The 15,262-nt window shown below is 41.2% G+C and overlaps 1 protein-coding gene and 1 long non-coding RNA gene across 2 annotated transcripts in view; one reads left to right on the top strand and one right to left on the bottom strand.

The window, feature by feature from the left end:
• LOC308463145 overlaps window positions 1–15,262 on the top strand; it is a 795,191-nt gene that overhangs the window by 726,037 nt on the left and 53,892 nt on the right. The window lies entirely within an intron of this gene.
• MAD1L1 (mitotic arrest deficient 1 like 1) overlaps window positions 1–15,262 on the bottom strand; it is a 479,230-nt gene that overhangs the window by 414,815 nt on the left and 49,153 nt on the right. The window lies entirely within an intron of this gene.

The raw sequence follows: 15,262 nt of genomic DNA, 5'->3' as shown, positions 1-15,262 counted from the left end.
CTGACCACTGGTCCTGTTAGCTAGGGATGATGGGAGTTGTAGTCCCAAAACATCTGGAGGGCCAAGTTTGGGGCTGCCTGTTCTACACTTCAGTGTGGATTATTCAGAATTTTGGGGGGTCCAAATCCAGTGCCTCAGACTGCTTGGATCACAATTATCAACCATCTACATCTTTTATTGTACTGAAGGTTTCAGGAGGGAGAGCAAGAAATTGGATCTTGTTTCCTGAAATTTCCTAAGGGTCTGATTAACCAGCGAGCTTTGCCCTTGAACCTTAAAGCCATAGGTGCTGATGGCAGCCTACCATTCCAAAGAACTTGGACTGACTCTGGACCTCTCAATCCTTACAACCCTATCAGGATATGCTGTGTCACTATTAAACTGTTTTTCAATAACCCCTATAAAGCTGTTTTTCAAAAACTCTAGAGAAGGGAGATGTCTAGTGTTAACTCTCCCACATTTTACCTCCCTGCAGTTTAAAAATATTTTCTCCCCCACCCCATCCTGTTCACAGTTGAAGAGCGATTGTTTTTCTCCATATACTTTGAGTTCTTTTTAAACATTTTAAAGCTGTCAGCATTTTCTCCATAATCTTCTTTTCTCCAGGGCTAATCATACTACGTTCCCTTTGCATTTCCACATAGGATTGTTTTCTAGACCTTTTGCCATCTTTGCAGTCAAGTGATTTATCTACATGTTTATCCTTCAGGATATAAAAAGTAGCTATTTCAGTGACTCGGGAGCAGCAGCTCAGAGTGTACACCTCTGCAATGGACAGACCCTTCTGTTCCTTAGCTTTTTATGATCAGCTATATTAAAACTGGTTTAAATGTAATAAAGTTTGTAACGTTTACTGCTAGAAAATATGGGAGGGCAATAAAGTCAGCAGAGCACAGAAATGAAGAAGTCTTAAATATTTCCTCTTGCTTCTTTCCCGTGTCCATATATGATAAGCTGGACAGATTGCAAAACAAAAGGAAATCTGAGGCAATTTTAAAGTCAAACTACAATTTCAACACTACCCACATACTATGCCTCAAGAGACAGAAAACATTGTTCTCTTACTTGTTGATTCTGAAAACTGTTTCTTGAATAGTGATCTCAAATATTCATACATTCTTTTATAAATTGCCCTCTACTATGTCTTTTCCCAGTGTTGGCTGGTTTGCAATGATGTCCATAGCTTAGTAATGTCTCTATTTTTGTTTTCTACCCCACTACTTTTAAATCTGCTCTGTCATTATTCTGTGCTTCCACACTTACACCCAAGCCCTTCTTTGCACACAATAAACAAGTGTTTTGCAATGCAAAGAGAAAGCATCATGAAAACCAAACTGACATATGATTACACTGCCAAATTGCATGAATCACTTCTGCTGCCGCTATGCAAACCATTTTATGTTTTATGGAAGGAAAATCCTGTTCTTAAGTGGAAAATACTATCCTCTTGGTGCTACAGTGGAAGTTGTTATGGTTTATTTATATACTGTGTTTTGGATCAACGGCCTCCAGAGAAGTGAACAGCATATTAATGTAAAGAATATATACAATAAATATAACAGCAATCAAAATAATGTAAAATGGCAAAGTCACAGTCCCTCCTTCCTGGATGTATCCCTCTAAACCAGTCTTAGCCAACCTAGTGCCCATCAGATGTTGTAGACTAAAACTCCCATCTGTATGCACCAGCATGGCTGTGTTGGCAGCAGCTGTTGGGAGCTGTCCATTTTGAAGGCTGCCAGAGATCAGTGGCTCTCAATATTTGTTTTCTTTTGAGACAATTCAAGCTCACCAGCCAATTCAGCTCATACACCTTCCTCTTCTCCCAGGTAGAGGGAAAAATCACCTAGCATCAAGCTAACAATTAGCAGAGTGAAAAGTACCGTATTTTTCACTCTATAAGACGCACCTGACCATAAGACGCACCTAGTTTTTAGAGGAGGAAAGCAAGAAAGTAACGCAAAACCTCTTGAGAGAAGAGGCAGGAGTGCTCCCGCTGCACTCAAGAGGCTTTGCGTGGCTATCGCTGAAGCCAGAAGAGCAAGAGGGATCGGTGCGCAGCGATCCCTCTTGCTCTTCTGGCTTCTGCGATAGCTGCGCAGCCTGCATTCGCTCCATAAGATGCACACACATTTCCCCTTACTTTTTAGGAGGGGAAAAGTGCATCTTATGGAGCGAAAAATATGGTACCGCCCTGAGACTCCCCGGTATAAATCATCATCATCATCATTTACAAGATTAGTAGTTTGGTCAAGAATCCTCCAAGCCCTACAAGATATAGGAATGTATTCAATGACAATGTTTACATATGTGTAAGGAAGTAACACATGCAGTTGGTCCTGTTTAGTTTCACTACTGCAGTCCCACTGTTGACAAGGAAAGTGGCTGGCTATGCAGTACAGTATTATTATGTACGCTGCACTGGATAGCAGTCTATCCCTGGAGCAAGGTGATCCCCCAGTAAGCAACTGCAGATGAAGAAGAAGAAGAAGAGTTTGGATTTGATATCCCGTCTTTCACTCCCTTTAAGGAGTCTCAAAGCGGCTAACATTCTCCTTTCCCTTCCTCCCCCACAACAAACACTCTGTGAGGTGAGTGAGGCTGAGAGACTTCAAAGAAGTGTGACTAGCCCAAGGTCACCCAGCAGATGCATGTGGAGGAGCGGAGACGCGAACCTGGTTCCCCAGATTACGAGTCTACCACTCTTAACCACTACACCACACTGGATATCTCTAAAGGGAAACTCAGCTCATGCACGTGGTTCTAGGCACAATGAAAAGAGAAAGACAACGCACAGATGGTCTAGGCAAAGAAAAATATTGACCTGTGTAATCAGACCTTAACATTCTATTGTGGTTTCAAGTGGCAACTCTTACCTGAAGGAAACAAGAGTTACGGATTCAAGTACAGTACATAATTCCTATCCATACATACTGGATATGAAGGAATAACAAGAGTCACAGAGCTTCAATTCTTCTGTTGTATGAAGGCTAAGCTACTCAAGCTGACCTGTGCCTTTATGTAAGCTTATTTGTAACATGAATCACAGATCTCATACTAGTGGAGAAGGGCAGCAATACCTTGCTCCAATGCCATGTTAGGGTAAGCACCATCTCATTGCTTCCCAAGATACTTGCACAGAGATCCCTTCTTTCTAGACTGTGATATAGAGCACAAGAAACACTGGAGTGGAGCGAAGGCATATTAATTTCAAATCCACAAAATTCACAGGGTTGCCTTGCTTAAGTCATTCTCTCTCGGCCTAACCTAGTGGTATAATGAAAATTGTAACACAGTATGGCTACTGAAAAGTGCAATAGGAAAAAAACAATACAGTATACAGGCCTACGCTGCTGTATTTTGATGGGAAAGTTTTGTGTACTATGCACACAATACTGCCCAACTTCTCAGAGCAGAGGTCTTCTTTGTTTTATACAAAAAGCAGTGAACAGCAGCTTGTTGAGGAGCCAGAATGTTTGACCAACTAGTCCCATCTGTGGAGAAGAGCAAGAGCTCTGCCACAGCTTCAGGGTGTGATGAGGGCAAAGGCATTCCCTCTGGGCAACTATAGTTGGGCTTGCTCACCCTAGGGGTAAGACTAGAACAGCCGGGGAGTGGGGAGAGGAAAGAATGTGAATTAGCTGGCTTCCAAATGAAAGATGGTGAAAGAAATTCACAACTAGGGTCCAAACTATTTGTACCAGGCATCCCCAAACTTGGCCCTCCAGATGTTTTGGGACTACAATTCCCATCATCCCTGACCACTGGCCCTGTTAGCTAGGGATGATGGGAGTTATAGTCCCAAAACATCTGGAGGGCCAAATTTGGGGGTGCCTGATTTATACTGATCCCAAAGCAGAGGTTTTCATGAATGGCATTTCATCAAGTATATTTAAGTTACCTAGAGGGACAAGACAAAAATGTCTGCTATCCCCTTCGTTTTACCCAGTGAACCAATAACTGCTAGGACAAAGGATAATCAAGAGATTAAAAGTGTCACTAGTAGCCCATGTGGTGCCCTCCGGAACTAAAGTGGTACCTCTGATTACGAACTTAATTTGTTCCGGAGGTCCATTCTTAACCTGAAACTATTCTCAACCTGAGGTACCACTTTAGCTAATAGGGCCTCCCACTGCCACCACGCTGCTGGCGCATGATTTCTGTTCTCATCCTGAGGTAAAGTTCTTAACCCAAGGTACTACTTCTAGGTTAGCGGAGTCTGTAACCCGAAGTGTTTGTAACCCGAGGTGTTTGTAACCCAAGGTACCACTGTACAACACCCATCATCCCCAACTGCTAAGCATGCTGGATGATGGGAGCTAGAGTTCAACAACACTGGCTAACCCTAAACTAAGGTCTGCCTATGACAGAATAACCACTGTCAAAATCTCTGCTTCTCCTCTTTGTTTTAAGCTGCAAAACATGTTACTTCTAGAACTAGTGAATCACAATGGGCCTTCTCTGATGGGAAAGAGAAATAGCCCTCATGTGAAAAAGCACCTGACCTTTAGAACTATATACGTGGTGCATAATATAAATACTATTTTCACAAGTTTCAAAGACATAAAATAGTTTCTTTTAGCTGAGCATGTTTATCCTTGGATGCACTGCACCAAAATGATGAAGACCAGGAATGAATTATCCTGAAAACCCTTCTCAAAAGGTACATTTCCAGAAAACCCACAAAGCACTAAGCAACTGAGCTGAAAGTGCTTTGCAATAATCAAATGCATGTTCTGGAAATTATTCTAAATCAATGAAACCGATTTCTTCATTCCATGCTGGAACCTTAGTACACCTATTCTGCCATTTCATCTGGGCTTCTCATATAAAATTATTGCTCCAATGCAGTGTTTCACACAAAGTCACACATGGAAAGGTCTTTTTAAATTCTCTGTAATGCTGTCACATTGTTAATAATCAAAAACAGCAATGAATTGTTACCCTTTGTCAACTCTTTGCCGGTTTGCAATAAATATTTATCTTTCACAGGTATGTCCCTATCCAAACTACTAACAAGGAGGGTGAGGAAGTTTGTATAATTACAACCATGAGATGCAGAAGGCAGGAGCTTAATAACACATCACAACGGGGGGGGGGGGGGAATAACTGAACGAAAGATCACTTGCTCCAACATGATTGGAATTTAATGCCATTGTTTCATAACAGAGTGACCATCTTGATTTTATTAGAGTTAGCATAAGCTTGCCTCTTTGGTTCAGCTTTAATAAATTAATGTTAGAAGCATTTGAACACCGGACAAAATCTGAATAGTCAATCAACTGGCATACCAAAACTAGGAAAGGACCAGGCTGGTGCCATAAGCAGCCATATCCTAACAGAAATAAGAACTAGAGCAGGATAGAGTTTGATTCTGAAGTGCAACATCAAGTAGAATATTTTGCTCTGTTGACAAGTCCAATACAGAAAACCAGGTATTTACATCAGGCTGGAAGAATTTAGAGGTTTCATGCTTCCTAAGTGTTCAGCACATATGATCCAGCAGAACAGTCCTTATTCATTGCTATAAAAACATACAGACCCAAAGTCTCAAGAAAATAACTTAAATGAGCATGACCAGCTGAGTTTAGCAACCAGGACAAACAAAAGGAAGTACTTCTTCACACAGTGCACAGGAAATTTGCCACCCAAAGATGTAGTGATTGGCAACAATTAGGACAGCTTTAAGGGGGAGTATCAATAGCTAGTAGTCATTGCTGCATATTACAGTGGTACCTCGGGTTACAGACGCTTCAGGTTACAGACATCTCAGGTTACAGACACTGCTAACCCAGAAATAGTACCTCGGGTTAAGAACTTTGCTCCAGAATAGAAATCATGCGGTGGTGGCGGGAGGCCCCATTAGCTAAAGTGGTACCTCAGGTTAAGAACAGATTCAGGTTAAGAACGGACCTCTGGAACAAATTAAGTTCTTAACCAGAGGTACCACTGTACCTTCCATCAGAGGCAGTTTGTCGCTAAATACCAGTTACAGTACTGGGAATCACAAGTAAGAAGTCCTATTGCACACAGCTCCTGTTTGTGGCCTTCCCACTGTGAAAACAGGATGGCCTTTGGTATGATACAAAGGTTTCTTCTTTTGTTCTTAAGCAAATATTGCACAGGTGCTAATAATGAAAATTATTAACATTAACTTGAACATATTCTCTTCACATCTTTAGTTATTTTCCCCAGTTTAATTTACGTCGTCAAATTGTGGGTTGACCGCAAACTGTATATAATGTTTCTCAAGTGCATGTGCTAAAAGAGAGAACAAACTTTGGTTTTATTTTTTATAAATATTGCAAAATCCTTGGCTAAGCAAGAAAGAGCTACTCTGAAGTTTACTGCACCAAAAGGAATTTGATTCTTCTTTTATCTCAGTAAATATTTGTATTGTATTGTACCCATTTCCACCTGCTTTAGCAAAACTTAAGAGAAGCATGAATATGTAAATTATTTACACACACAGAGAGAGAGAGAGAAAATGTGTAAGAACCCAGCAAGTCAGCATAATATTAATGGAGTGGAATTCTGTTTACGTAAAATATTACTCCAATCTCTAATGATACACGAGGTCAGTAAACTCTCACAAGCTAGCCAGATGTAAATGGTCATAAGCAACCCACATTACTGTACTACAGCGTAGTATGATTCTGCTTTCATGCCTCTCACTTTGGAGGAAAATTTAAAAAAACACTCTTCATGGGACCAAGGTCAGCTTTGCTGGGGTCTCTTCTCCCACTCCTCCTCTTGAAAATGTCAGGTGGGCACAGTCAAAGGCTGGTTTAGCTAGCAAGTGCTGTGCCTGAGTGGCTCATGTGTCTGAGAAACAGGCCAACTACCTGCCCTGGAAGGGGTTGCATTCCCTCTGAGCAAGTATGCAACCTGGGTTGCTCCTGGATCCAGCTTTGTCATTGGAGGCCCTCAGAACTAGGAGCATCTTTACTAGCTTCATCAACTATTCCTGGACCATCATAGCTTGACTATAGTAGTCCAGCCATCAGTAATGTGAAGACTGAATTGCTGCAATGTACTCTATGTAAGACTTACCTTGCAGTTAATGAAAAATGCTGCACAACAGTTGCTGCCAAGAGTGAAATCTCCTGTCAGCATATTACATCTCTGCTCAAATATTTGTACTGGATACCACTTTCTTTTTGGGGCAAAAGTGTATCTGAGTGTATTTGAGTGTATCTGAAGAAGTGTGCATGCACACGAAAGCTCATACTAAGAACTAACTTAGCTGGTCTCTTAAGGTGCTACTGGACAATTTTTTAATTTTTTGTATATATTTCTACTGCATCAGACCAACACAGCTACCTACCTGATTTTTGGGGCAAGTTCAGGTTTTTAGTATTCATATATAAAATCTTTAGTGGCTTGGGACCAGTTCACTTGAGAGACTGCCCCATATATACCTATTTAATGGCTTCCATCTATGGAACTGTGAAAGTGCTATATATTGTTCAGCATTGGCAAGGAGTCAATCTTTCAGTGTAGCAGCTCCAGTTATGCTTTGGAACTCTCTGCCTATTGACATTAGGCAGGCACCCTTGCTGTACTGTTTTAGACCTGTTTTAGACATCTGCAGTAAACTTTTAGTTCAGTAAGTCTAAAAGGTAAAGGAAAAGGACCCCTGACAGTTAAGTCCAGTCGCAGACGACTCTGGGGTTGCAGCGCTCATCTCGCTTTACAGGCCAAGGGAGCCGGTGTTTGTCCACAGACAGTTTTTCTGGGTCATGTGACCAGCATGAATAAGCCGCTTCTGGCACAACAGAACACTGAAACCAGTACCTATTTATCTACTTGCACTTTTTTGGCATGCTTCCGAATTGCTAGATTGGCAGGAGCTGGGACCGAGCAACAGGTGCTCACCCCGCCGTGGGGATTCGAACCGCCAACCTTCTGATTGGCAAGCCCAGGAGGCTCAGTGGTTTAGACATACTCAGACATATAATTTAGATATATATTTGTTTTAACAAGTTTTGCAGATTGTGTTTTATTGAAAATTATTTATGTATACTATTTATATATACTGTTGCTGTTTTTACAGTTTTGCTGATTTTATCTGCATTTTATCGGTAGCCATATTATTTACACTGCTTACTTTTCTGATTAAGTGGTCTATGAACGTTCTCTAAATTAATTAATTAAATTAGTTGTGCAAGCTACTGTCCTATGGAATCTAATAAAACCCTTAAATCATCACGCCTTACTCCAAGTTCCCTCACACAGTTAATTCGGCAGATGCTTCAGATCTATGTTGTGCAAAAGTGTAGAAAGCAGTGTTGAAAGCAGTGTAGAAAGCTCACATCTGAGCGCTCCCTAGAAACTGCTCTCCAAGGCTGGCACACTAACATGAAGATATTCACCAGCTTTTAGCTTCTTCGCTTTCAGTTGCAACATTTTTTTATCTAATTGGCTTCGGAATTTATAATCCTAGTGACAGCATTCTGGCTGTGCAGCACAAAATGTTTTTTTTAAATAAAATAAAAAGAGTGGCGGAAGACGACTAGGAAGAATCTGAGTGAAGGCTGAAGGCACCATCTTCTGTCAGGAACACATTACTGCAGCAAAATATGGACTTGCTAGTGCAGCTGCTGCTTTTTTCATCCTTGTATACTAAGAAAGGTAATCCAGGGCTTTCAGGAAACTCTTCTGCTCAAAAAGCAGCACAGGCACCTGACAAGTTTTCTGCATACTCGAGGAAAAATTAGTACAAAGCTGAAGTGCAACCAAAACAGCCAGACTTTGAAAAGACTAGATTGAGCAAAGAAAAAATGCAATTAAAGCAGCAAAAAATTAACATTTCACCACCAGCACCATACAATAAGAAGGTTTGTCAGGCACACGCTTTAGTTGACACATGTTCATATCTGTCAGCATTTCCATGATAAATCCCAATTTTCAGCCATTGTTGATCAAATCAAACAAAATTTGGTATGCAACTTTTCAGGCCCAGATGCTGAAATAAAATATGCACATTAGTCATTTACGTTTCAGAGCAGCAGAGAGCTGTTCTGCAACTTTCGACAATTTGAGTTTTTTGCCACACACAGCTAAAATCAAGACTTTTTCCTAATGAAACTTCTGACAATGAATCCTTTATAGCAAGTTAGTAGAACATTTTTGCTGGAGAAATTTTACACACAGTTGATTCAATGCCACAGCGCACACAGGATTTCATTCGTATCCAAGTATAAACACTGGTAAAAAACAGAAATGTGTGTGTGTGTGTGCGCGCGCACACACACACACACACAAATACATACAAATTATAGGGATGTGTTGATCCAAAAATAAAAGATGCCATAAGCAGAACCCCATAACACTTCTGAACCAGAAAATGTGCAACTATAAGTTATTATTCTCCTCAACTGACATAGCCAACTGATCTTTCCAAAGACATATAACAGAATGGAAGTTGTTTTGTGGGTCTGTGACGGCTTACATTAGACAGGAGTAGGGAACCTGTGATCCTCCAGATGTTATTTACCAAGGCATAGGATAGCTGAAAGATCTGTCAAATTTCCTAGCATCTTTGAAATTATTAGGGTATTTGAATGCTTTTAAAATGTTTCTATAAGTTTTTTGATGTTTTTCTTTATTTTTAAATGGTATTCTGCTATTCTGCTATTTGCTGCAAGAAAACTTGGATAGAAATTTAATAAATAAAATGGTTCCATCAGCCCCAACCAGTTGAGCCAATCATTTGAGATAACAGAAGTTGTAGTCCAGCATCATTTGTAGGGCAAAAGGCTGCCAATCCCCAATATAAGACATAAATGGAAATCAAGTGCAATAAAATGAGTGCAGCTTAACTATATTTTTCTAAAGCCTAGATTTATATGTAAATTTTTCAGTTAACCTTTTCCAGTCACCATGCTGTTTGGGAACTAACAGTCAATAGAATATCTCTGACATGACTTCTAAAGGTAAAGGACCCCTGACAGTTAAGTCCAGTCGCAGACGACTCTGGGGTTGCAGCACTCATCTCGCTTTACAGGCCGAGGGAGCCGGTGTTTGTCCACAGTTTTTCTGGGTCATGTGGCCAGCATGACTAAGCCGCTTCTGGCGCAACGGAACACCAAAACCAGAGCAGCGCAAGGAAACACTGTTTACCTTCCCAACAGAGCGGTACCTATTTATCTACTTGTACTTTTTGGTGTGCTTTCGAACTGCTAGGTCGACAGGAGTTGGGACCAAGCAACGGGAGCTCACCCCGTCGCGGGGATTTAAACCGCTGACCTACTGATCAGCAAGCTCAAGTGGCTCAATGGTTTAGATCACAGCGCCACCAGCGTCCCGCGACATGACTTCTAATGCAGCACAATTTCCTATTGGGCTTTCACTGTTAAAAAAAATAAAAAAATCAACTCCTTGCATAGGAGGTTAGTTGCATGGCTCTCTAAAGTGTTTTTTGTATAAATTGTGGGCTGAAGTTCATATGAGGCGATGTATGGTAGCAACGTCCAAAGGTCTAAGGAAGGCATCAAGTTGCTAGCAACACACAAGGTAAGAATGGTGGAGAGGCTGCAACATTCCTGGAAGGAAGATGAGAGACAGCTGGCCTGTAATAAAGTAGCATGGATTTGGAAATACGTGCCAGATGAAAGAGTCTGTCCATCTATCCAGGCTTCTCAAATGTCTGAGAATGAACTTTTATTAGCTGCAGCTAAATACCCAAAAACCTGGCCCTAATTTGGAAGTTCTAAAACTTATCTGCAGCTTTAAAGAAACTTCACTATAAACTTAGCTTAGAAAACTGCACCTTCCTAGGCTTCTGGACAAAACTTACAGAGAAGCTAGAATCAAAGCTTCACATTTACGAGCATATTTCCATCCTGTTTTTTTAAAGCACTGCATATTTATATATAAGCCTCTCCTCTGTTGTGTTCTGCACAATCGGTATGAGAGCTAGTCTTTATATAACCACCTGAGAATTAATAACAATTACCCTACTTATTGCAAGTGGCTGCTCAACAATAAAAGATCAGGGCAATGAAAGACAGAGAATTACATGGGAAGAAACAGAGGAGAACATAATTTCATTCAAAACTATCTGTGTCAAGCCAGTGCATGTTGCACTTAGAACAGCAAGAAACTTCTTAAGCAGAAGCCTTTCCCACCTAAGAATGCCAAAGCAGCTCAGACCCCCTGCCAGCCATGCTAAGTAAGTTAAATGTTCATTTTAGATACAGCCAAAAGAAGAATGACAGCATTAAATTCACCTATCATTCTGGTAGCTAAAGCCAATGCAATGAAAGCATGGTGTGGGCAGGGGGGTAGCAAGACCAGTACTAACATTGTTCAGCCATATTTCCATTTCATTGGGGGGTGGGGGAAGGTTGTAAGCAAAGGACAGTTCATTACCCATCACCACCTGAAACATGAAGTGAAAATAAGTTTGGTAAACTACATCCACTGGTGGGTAGTCCAAACATTATGAATATAGGAGATGCCACAGGGACTTGAATTAAGCCCAATAAGTTTTGTGGTTATGGGAGGAATTTGGACTCAGTTTGGGCACTACTATAGAAGGGTCTCTGTCTCTAGCCTGTCAATATCAGCTTAATCTCAGGTGTTGGGGTACCTGGAGAAGGGTCTTTTGTATTAAGTACTCCCAACCAAATGTTTAAGGGCTTTAAAAGGTAAAAACACTTTAGGAATACACATCAAGGTAAACAAAACTACAGGCAGGCAAAACAAGCCATTAACACCATTCTGAAGGCCCCACAGAACACTTGCAAACTAATCCCCATCTACTGAAAGAAATCTACCCCCCCATCATAAAAGGCAATCTACAGCATTGACAAATAAGCCACATCTTGCTTATGTCTTCATAGCTTTCCTATTATCAAGCCAAGTTTCAACATTGCTCTGAGTTAGAACTTAAACCTACAAGCTTCAACAGTTGGACCCATAATTTTGCCATTAAACAAAGCCATTACACTTCAAGATGGCTACATAATAAATAGCTGAAACCATCATGATCACAACTGTTACCCACTGTTGCCAATGCATTTCACTAGTACCGTATTTTTCGCTCCATAAGACGCACCTTTTCCTCGGGGGAAAGCCCCCAAGAGCCGCACACACGCTCCGCACGGCTCTTGGGGGCTTTTCCGGGAGGTGGTGGAAGGGACTGACGGGCTGCCCTCTGTCCCTTCCCCCAGCTCCTGCAAAAGCCAGCAAGGGCCGCATGCTCTTTAAAGAGCCGCGCCTAGCGTCTGTGCGGCTCTTGGGGGCTTTTCCGCAAGGTGGAATAAGGGACTGATGGGCTGCCCTTCTCCCTCCCCAGGGAAAAGCCCCCAAGAGCTGCACACATGCTCCGCGCGCTCTTTAAGGGGAGCACAGCTCTTGGGGGCTTTTCCCAGAAGCCAGAACAGCAAGAGGGACCACTGCACAGTTAGGGTTAGGATTAGGGTTAGGGTTCATCCCGCTGCCCTGAAGAGGCTTCGCGCGGCTATCCCAGAAGCCAGAACAGCAAGAGGGATCACTGCACAGCGATCCCTCTTGCTGTTCTGGCTTCTGGGATTCAGAATATTTTTTTTCTTGTTGTCCTCCTCCAAAAACTAGGCGCGTCTTGTGGTCTGGTGCGTCTTATAGAGCAAAAAATACGGTAAATACTAAATGTTTTAGAAACTATTATAAGCCATTTCTTTCTTCTCCATCTCATCTCATCTCATCAGTTCTGTGGATAGCTCTTAGGGTCGTGGGTTCGAGCCCCCATTAGGCAAAAGATCCCTGCCTTGCAGAGGATTGGACTAGAAGAGCCTCATGGTCCCTTCCAACTCTACAGTTCTGTTATCCCATTATTCACTGGGCACTATGTGATTAGATTTGCTCTTAAGAAGCACAGGAAGTTCTCCTGGGAATTTGGAAACAATGGAAGAGTTAAAATACAGGCATTCAAATGTCACTTAAGGCAGAATAAAATATTGCAGCTAAAAGGAGAACTTGACACTTGGAATCTGAACTAATTATAGTGTCTTGGAGAACATGAAAGTTTTAACTTGAAAGAGCTTTTAGCGTCAGTGGCAGTTACTGGTCTCTTTGTACTCAAAAGGGTATCTTGATCATTTTTTGTTTCCCCTCCTTGCATAAAAATTAGTGCATGACTGTGTCCAGCATGAAGAGATACTTACATAAAACTGTTCTGTCAACAAAAACATCAGCCCAGGCAATTAATAAATGAAATAACAACATTTTCTCTGTGTGGGATCATGATCCACACCCATTTAAAAAAATATACACAGTCAATTATTTTTATTTCTTTTAAGATACTAAGCAAAACATGCTTCTCAAGATTCTTGATATCAACCATGAAGAAAAGGTTAATATTGGCTGCATCAGTGAATTTTACACTTTGGCTAGCAATTTTAACAACTGGCTAAGCAGTTTTAGCTGCTCTTAATAAAACACACTTTAAGCTTTTACTGCCCAGCTTGAATTTGTTTGCCATTAGCAAGAGGTTACAGGGAAAAGGCAATAATCAACCAGAATTTATAAGAGACCCTTAGGAGGTAGCATAGAATATGCAGAGACTCAGGGAAGTGCATTTAACCACTGCTGAAAAACAACCTCTGCCTGACTGCTTTGGGCACAACACTTATAAAGAACAAACTAAAATGTTTGATAAATGCAAAGCACCAGAAACCTAGGTGATTTTTTAAAAACTTTGTTTCAGCATTGTTTTTAACAAAGGGCTGGTATGGGGGTAATCAGCCCTGGCAGACTCCCCAGGGTGGGGAGAATAACAAGAATAGACATCACTGCAGCCTACCACCAGAAAATGAAATTTTCCTGGGAATCAGCTGCACATGGAGCAGAACACCAATGCTTATTCTTAGACACTCAATGGAAAAATGCATTTCTCCAATGCAACAAGGTAGAGAGCAGGACTGCTACCTGAACTCATCCTAGCAAAGAAACGTAAACTCTCTTAAGATATATCACTTTCTTTTTCTTTTTTTACTGAAAATGTAAAAGCATACACAAATGTGGTAAAATGTGTTGACATTACATAATTTGCATCCCAACCTCCAGCATCAGTTGCTTACATATCAAACAAACTCAGATCTCAAAAATGACGCTTTTGTAATTAAAGCATTCCATCACAAAGCCCCCTTCATTTGTGATATTTCTTTGACAGGAATCTGCAAATAGCTAGTAGGTGAATTCAGACTGAGCTAATAGAAATATAATAGAATTGCTTTCACTATAAATCTGGAAGGTGCAATATGGACATTTACTTGCAACACATTATCTAGAATAACTTTGCTTGGGTCTCTTCCTATTGGCTAACAGCAAAGCTTTATAGTTCAATGTGATTCTTGTCTAGTCTCACAGGAAAGACAATGCAAACTGCTGTAGAAACATGTGTTTAAACCTTCTCAGTCTCACAAGCAGACTAAGTATCATCCCCATCAGTTCTATTGGCAGCATTTTGATAACTCTGCACTGATTTCAAGTAACAGACACAAGATGAACTACCGTATTTTTCGCTCTATAGGACGCACTTTTTCCCCTCCAAAAATGAAGGGGAAATGTGTGTGCATCCTATGGAGCGAATACAGGCTTTCGCTGAAGCCTGGAGAGGATGGATCCCGCTGGCTGTCTTGGCTTCTTTGCTCTTTGGGGCTGGGGGGGGGATAATTTCCCCCCCCCTTTATTTCCCATAGGTGCGCCCTATGGTCCGGTGCGCCCTATAGAGCGAAAAATACAATATGTGGTCAGGAACACTTTCATAATGTAAAGGGTTCTCAATATAAAGAGTGACCATATCAAGCAGCTTCCTCATCCATGCCACATATCTAAATGAAGTATTCCTACAATTAAAAGTAACTCATGAACCAGATTAAAAAATATACATGCCCACAGAAAAGTACACTTTTTTTTTTTTAATCAGTAACCTCACAGCTGCCAGGCACACGCATACTGACCTTGTGAACAAAAAGGATGCTTGACTGCAAGCCAAAAATGAGTTTTGTAAAACTTGGCCATTAATTATTTCCCAAACACGAGAAGAACTCAAACCATTCAGAAATCCTGCATGCCCAATGACTTTCAGTCTCATCTGAAAATTGCAAACTTTATGGTATGGACACCCCTCCCTCCCTCCCTCTCTCTCTCTCTCTCTCTCTCTCACACACACACACACACACACACACAAAGTGGCAGCAAGTTTCAGTGGATTTTGGCCAAAATTCATGCCATTTCTTCTTATACATAACAAGTAAAATAGACAGTCTGTTGA

Source organism: Podarcis pityusensis (genome assembly GCF_964106645.2).
Source record: "Podarcis pityusensis genome assembly, chromosome: 14".
Classification (NCBI taxonomy): domain Eukaryota; kingdom Metazoa; phylum Chordata; class Lepidosauria; order Squamata; family Lacertidae; genus Podarcis; species Podarcis pityusensis.
This window is presented reverse-complemented; position numbering and strand designations above follow the sequence as displayed.